We start from the raw sequence: 7,865 nt of genomic DNA, 5'->3' as shown, positions 1-7,865 counted from the left end.
ACAATACACACAACACACTTGCTGTGCACGCTGAGAATTGGGTTTTCAACGTGGACCTGCTGCTTGTTGAGTCAGGTACGCTAGACGATCGGGGACTTTTCTCGATCAGCAGTGCATGCATGCAGCGAGCGCAGTAGCACGGGAGGCAGTACAGTGCGTGCATGGGCAGTTCGTTATCACACGTCGACTTTTTCCACTGATGATAACTAGCGCGGCTCTTCTCTATGTACATGTACGTACCCGTACTAGTTATCCTATGTACGCACGCACGGCTGAACTGTGACACACACCTCTGTCTAATCCCACACAGCTTTAGCTCCGCGCGCTCCCGATTCCCCATTGGCAAGCACGTTATCTAAATTTCCGTCTTCAGTCATCCTGGCTGGGCCCACAGAACTCTGTGGCTGGGCCCCGTTACATAAAAGGATGCTATCAAACATAACTCAGAAAATAAAATTGGATAAGTCCTGTATTATCAGCCAATCAGAATGGAGTATACGAAGACTTATGTTTGATTTTCTGACTTATGTTTGATACTAAAAATAGGATGATATATAGTATTGGATGAGGTGAGGATTCTGCCTTTAACTTTTTGCAAGATAAGTAGAAACCACTTGAATATGAAATGTTGGAGCTTACAATAGAAGAATAGAGGAACAGTTCATTCGATGAAAATCCGTTTTGATATGGCTGTGGTATCCAAAAAACAAAGTAAAACAAAGCGATCCTATAAAAGGTGGGTTCCACCTGTTATTAGGATCACTTTGTTTTGGATATCTCAGCCATTTCGCAAAACCAATTTTCATCAAATAAACTTAAATTCCTCTTAAAAATGCTCTTTCATATTCCATAAGAGGTATTATCTTATTAACTGAAAAAAAAAGTCATCATCAAAAAGCGTTGGAAACATGAAGCCCCATCAACCGAAACTGTACCACCCCTTTAACTTTCAGGCAACAGGGCTCGCAGGAGACATAATAAAAGTGGCGTATAGGGAAAACGGCGCCTGGGGCAAGCGCGAAAATTGCTCCCCTAAAATTTCTGAAAAAGTGTTCAACTCCAACCCCATCCCGGTATATAGGGACAAAAAAAAAAGTCCACAGGATATGCTTTTTCAAGCACTTAAAAGGGGTCTTTGGAGGGTGATTCAAATGTAATACATTTTTTGTAATTCAGCTTACAAAACATGGAATTCTTGTCATTTTTTGGTTATCAAATCTTAAAATTCTAATCAAGATATAGTGACGGCTTTATAGATAACGATTTATACCAACAAACTGAGGACTTGAAAAAATAGTCTAAATTAGTACGAGCGAGTGAGCCGAAATTTGCATATTTCTGTGTATCATAGGACACATTGCACTTATCTCATACATGTAGTTCGTTTTACTTGTAAATCATACAATACTGGCACACTGTTATAGTACGGTGGCTTGCCCTGTATATATAGATCATGCCACAATCATTGAATCCGAAAGCTTGCTAAAACTTAGATCAGTGTGAGCATTTTGTTCAATATGGTCGATAATTCAAGTAATTATTAACATTATGATGGCTGGTCCGGATGGATTTATGAATGTTATAGATATACTGACAAACTGAAAAAAAAAAATCACAAAGCATAAGAGTTATGTAGTGCAAGCGAGCGCAGAGAGTGAGCTCCTTTTATTTTTCACTTATTAGGTTGGCAAATAGTTATATCGTATAATTCTCAATAATGATAATATGGTGGCTTATTGATAAAAGGCATAATAAGTTGGAGAGAGGCATATATATTATAAGTTGTAGAGAGTCAAATTCGTGTATTATTGCAAAGGAAACGCTGGAGTTTTTTTTTTTCAGTACATAAATTTGGTTGTGAATCACGTTTTTCCTAGATGCGCCACTGCTAAAACTGCGCCCTTATATAGACCCTTTTTGTGATCATCGCATATAAGGCAACTGAATGTACCTTAAATTTGGCAGAACTGCAGAAAAAAGTGGAATAATTAAGCACCCTATATAAGTCGTCAAACATGAAACTTGTACTTTAAATTTCCCATAATGTGTCGCCCCCTTGTGTCCAAAAAATGGGTATTCAGCTGTAAACATTGTGTTTACTGATTGTTGCTGTTCTTGAAGAGTTTGTTCGCCTAAACTGATAAGTCCATATTTATAAAGGTCAAGAAAGAGAGAATAATAAGAATTTTTTTGCTTCTTTTAACCATAACTTCAAAAATGTACCTTTATGTAGTGACCAATATTTTCATTTAAAAGGTATTATTTTGTACTTTATGACAGAGACCGTACTTCAAAATCTTCAAAAATGGACTTATCGGTTTTTGCGAACAAACTCTTCACTTGTTGTTTTCAATGAGGAAATGTCTATGATGACTTTACGATTTGGAGGTAGCATATTGAATTGCTCATGAAGTTTATGGAAAAACTTGGAGGTTTTGTTTGTTTATCTTTGTCATGCATTTATTTGTGATTATGTATATTCAATTTTTCATCATCATCTTAAGTTCTTATAGATATTATTTGATTTGGTTTTTCTGCGCCCCCCCCCCCCATGTTCGAAAACCGTTGGCGCCCTCTTTTGATCCAATCGGCGATAGCTTCAGAACGAAAGAAATAATATATCATTGCAGCCGCTGCTCCGTGTAACATTATTTTTGCCTGCTAAATATAAAATGACATGTGTGAACACAATAAACATTGCCATTTTGTCCGCGTAATCATCATGTTTTGTCCTTATCATGTTCGATTTGGTTTTCTAGCCCCCATCCCCACCCAATCCCCCGTCCGGGGGAGGTTTTTTTTTTTTCTTCCTTTTTTTTTTTCGTTTTTGGTGCCCCCAAGAAGGGGTGGCGCCCAGGGCACGTGCCCCCCCCCCCCCCCCTTGCCGCCCCCCCCCCCCCCCCCCAGATACGCCACTGGACATACGCAAGGAGGAATACCTCTTTAAGTAGGCTCCTACTTGGTTTGAAATCTTATAGCAAGGAGCTCGTGTAACCTTCTTTTTTTTTCTAACGTCGTATCAAATTGTAATAAGTTACCGGTATGAAATCTTGATAGGCCTATCCTATGATAGACATAGTTAGACCTTCATTCCCCCCCCCCCCATACTGGACAAACCTGTGTTTGAATAAAAGTTCAAAGTGCAAAATATGGTTTCCAGAGACTTTCACAAGTTTCGAGATAAATAATAATGCAAGAGAGAGTGAGGGAGAGAGAGAGAGAGAGAGAGAGAGCTGCCGTGAGTTTACCTCACACGTCCTCATGATCGGTCGCAATGTATATCCTAGTAATGATCATAGGCCTACTGCTAGGCCTAAGCTGGGTAGGTTAACGGAACTGGTGGATACAGCTGATGTAGGCCTACTTTCGTTAATGTACTTGTAGGCCTATACACACTCAGCTGCAGCAGGGTATCGGTGTGATCAAGGGTGTGAACGATGCATATAGGCTTAATCTAGTAAAACCATGCGCAATTATAACTTTATTTATGAATACGTATAGGTTTACCGTTTGCCGGATTTATTGAGCAACATATAATAATATCCCGCTGGCCTCAAGTTGAGCAGTTGTTTTTGCCTGCCTTCTCACGACTTCGGTTTTACTCATTGTATAAAACAGTACTATTTTCGAGTGTTTTTTTTCAAGTTCATTCGGTCAAAATGGCAAAGAGTTATATCAAGGGCGGATCCACGAATTTTGTAGAGGGAGGAGGGCGCCTTAAAAAAAAAATGAAATCAAAATTCGCTTATATGCACCTCTGCCATGCAGCTCTAAGCTTATATATGATATTTTCAATAATGATTTGGATCAAAAATTTAATCCCCTGGTCTGGTGATAGTTGAGAGAGCCAAGTTATGTGATTTAATATTTTCAACTACGTGTACATTGTATTTCAGAATGTTAGCTTCTTTGACATTCCATGGTATTAACTATTTGAAAAATGACGTCACTTTTTGACATTTTTCAAATAGTACACTATCAGTTTGTAAAGTGATGTCACAATACTTTGAATTGTGAATTGAAAGGAAGTTTGTGTGACATCACTGGCTGGCGCGTTTCGTTTACGGTCGTACTTTGTGAAATAAAAATGTACTAAATAATGTCACAAAGCAACGGTGAATTCTGACATCGCAAGGCACACGCTTAGCACTTCGTAGTGACATGTCACAAATAAACTGTGACATCGTGCGACTTTTCGCCGCACATTTTACCCTTCTTTCGTTTAGATTTGTTATTCAAAATAGTACTTTAAAAATATATAGTGCCTAGTTTCGTGTTTCTGGGTTTTACAGGGCTGGCCTCGGTGCCTCACGGCCAATTATTATAGGGGATAAAATTCTGGGCAGCGCCCCCAGTGTATCTGTACTATTTGGAGTCACTGTCTTCTGCCTCTGGTTTTAAAACTCGCAGGGAAAAGGATACTATTAATTGTGCAAACATTGTATCTTCATTTTAGGTAGTGAGTTTTTTTTTTTCATTATTTTCTCGTGTGTGTCTGTGAATCTGTGTATAGCTGTATGGCGTTGATTGTGGTGGTACTGATATTAGCCACGGGTCAAAAAAACTAACTTATTTATGAACAGTATAAAGAAACGTGTAAATGAATACTAACATCCATAACTATAATAGTGATATTAATTATCATAAAACGACCTATTAGTATTTACCATCATACTAGTATATTACAATTTAGGGGCGCCTATCACCTGATAATGGAAATTGATAGGCCCTACACTAAAAACCCGTCTTGTATGAGACAAAAAAAATAAATAAATAAAAAGGACAATGATTGTGTGCCCCCGGCTAAATGCTGGTTAGTGATATAATGACGTGAGAGTAAAGATTAAGGTTAGGTTTAGGATTACAGTTAGGATTAGGTTCAGGATTAGGATTAGGGTTAGGGGAAGGTGAAGGGGAAAGGTTTGGGGTATTGTTCAGGGGATAATTGCCATAAACCCAAAATTTTATTACCATTATTGGACACGTGACTTGTTGGATAGACAGGTGTCACACTCAGTGGATGCATGCGATGGTATTCATAATACAGCGCAGCTCAACACTACCCTGCCTGACTCGACTGCTCAGGTCAACTCAAGCATGCATGCATGCAGAGCTCAAGGTGCTATAGCGCCATCTTGCGACATTATACGCTTACTGATCCACCGGCTAGAGATTACTACACGTGCGTTGTTATGTTAGCGATCGAGCAGCGATAACAACCTTTGCAGCTTTGTTCATTTTATGAAAACTCAAAAAGAACATTACCTGACCATGACGGAGTATGGTAAATGTTATTAAGTATATGGGGCATGCCGTATATGGGAGGCCAGTATATGCCGAGGCAGTGTGTCGTGATATTTTGGATGAGCCTTGAACCAACGCTTTTTCAGTCGCTTCTTCAGTTGAATCGCCCAAGCCCAGCGCTCAGCAATACACATTGACATACTAGTAGCAGACGATAATGCACATTATGAAGCGGGATTTCGACAAGGGTTCGGGTACCGTCCGGCGGGCGCCAACGGGACACCGACACATGAATGCACGCAGCTAGCTAGCTAGCTAGCTGCAGCTAGTGCGTGTGGAATTGGAAATGGCAATCAATGAGCATTGATGGGAGGGAACTGCAACTGCCCTGCAAGTGATCATTATTTGACATTTATTGGTAATATAGACCATCTATCTTTGTCCTATCTATTTAAAATGTTGTCAAGTGGACAAGTCAGTATTACTGTGTAGAATATCTAACGTTAGATGAGAATTGAATGAGATCTCTGCCTGCCTCTAAAAAAAGAAAAGAAATAAAGTCAGGCGTGTTGTACTGCATAGTAACAGGTAACAGTTCGTTCTAACGTGTACTATCTAGTATTAAGTACTAGAAATAGGTCTAACAAAGTGAGTACTAACGTTACTGTAAATATGTAACGTATATTAATATTAACAAATAAGCAAAGTCTACTTCGTACTTATTTGATAGAAATTCCTTGTCCTTGGTGTAATGTAAATTCTATGCCAATGCCAATATGCAATAATGCCAATGATCCTGATGTGATAGCCGAATTCCGAACTAAAATAGATCATGGTCTAACGTTAGATATTATAAAAAATTTAGTATGTTGTAACCTTAGGAGTAACATTTGACCTACTTAACTTAATTGCGTAAATAGCTACCCCGAGTTAGAGTTTCTAACTATTTGTTAGATCTAACCGTTACTAGCGTTAGACCTAGCCTGACCAGACCACTGTGTCTTCGCGACAGCGGCTGCGTGTAGTTAGCGTTAAACGTTAGAAGAATGTAGATCTCAGTACCATAATGTTCAACTGAAGAAGCGACTGAAAAAGCGTTGGTTCAAGGCTCATCCAAAATAATGGACTCCTGATCCTGGAGATGTGTAACGTTAGGCCTACCAAGTAACGTTAAGAGTTTTGTGTTCTAACATGTTATACAGTATAATGAAAATACATCTTAGGCCTAACTTTAATGTTACTTAGACTTTGTAGAATCTACTTCTGTTGCTATTCAAGGAGGCCCAATCCTATCAATTGTAGTAACGTTAGACTCTATATAGCCTAGGGCTAGGGCAGGGGTTCGACTCGTGTAGTACTAGTAGAGCTTAACTGCGACCAGCCCCAACGCGAACCGTGTACAAGGAGCGCCCCAGGGTAAAAAAATAGGGATTCTAGTAGGGGCCCTAGGGGTTGAATCTAATTCTTACTACAACTACCGGTACCACAGGTACCAGTTATTGTGAGTTAGCTCTAATTGAATATGTCAAAGCCAGACTTTCAAGCATTTTTTTTTTCCTGAGGTCTATCTGTAAAGTTTCAAATTAGATGTAATGGACTCCTGGAGATGACAATTATAACCTCACCTCCCTGGTGTAGACGTAGGTAGGTCTAAAGATGTTTAAACAACCATCTATAAGTTAGATCTTAGGTCTGTATTTAATGTTTAACTCTAAAAAGTTAGACAAAACTTCGTTCAATTTCGAATTGACCAGACCAGAGAGTTTAAGTACATGTATGACATCATCTCCGATTTGCATTTTGGCCCGTTCCTCCTGCAATTCTCGAAGATCGAGCCTTCAATGCCCTAAAATGAGATTCTTTTTGCAGGTCGACAGAGAACGGACAGGTTGGTAATCTACTGTGCGAAAGCAGTCAAGCAGTTCTAACCATTAATGTATCCCCTTTGTACGGTCAACTACACATGTGCCATCAAACAAAGAAAATATTGATCGGTCGCAATGCATGAATAGAAGAATGTGCACTGATGGGCTCAAAAAGACTTGTTCTACACAAAGTAGGCACCTGAATGGGGTCAGCGAAAGAAAATTCCTACTGAGCTCAGCTGTGATTAATGTACATCTTCAAATGAGTTTTACGACAAAATATATAAAGCGTGCACTACCATGGTACATTGGAAGAAAGGTAAATATTAAATACATTGCACTCCCATTACAACGAACACGGTTATAACGAAATTTCGTTATAACGAAGTAAATCTTCTGGTCCCAAAATTGTCACCATTAAAGTCTATGGTACAAAATTCGCTTATAACGAACACGGTTATAGCGAAATTCCCGTTATAACGAAGTCTTTTCCGAGCGCCACAGACAAAGAAAAACAAAAGAAATGTGCTCCGTTATAACGAAATGCGAATTGCTTTCGAAAATACGTAGCAGAACAAGCGTATAGCGTCTCTGCATGGGTGAACGCTTCACACCACTGTGCGTCACGCACAGTTTCTGAGGGGAACTTGCGTTTATTATTGTAATACAGTTACAGTTGAACCTCTCGTATCCGGACAAGTCGGGACCGGGGCTCATCCGGATAAGGGATTTGGCCGGATACGGGAGACTCAATGC

The sequence above is a fragment of the Diadema antillarum genome, unplaced genomic scaffold (genome assembly GCF_040938485.1).
Source record: "Diadema antillarum isolate AM-2024a unplaced genomic scaffold, OU_Dant_1.0 seq00000675_RagTag, whole genome shotgun sequence".
Lineage (NCBI taxonomy): Eukaryota > Metazoa > Echinodermata > Echinoidea > Diadematoida > Diadematidae > Diadema > Diadema antillarum.
The sequence above is the reverse complement of the archived record's forward strand: the minus strand, read 5'-3'. Positions refer to the sequence as shown.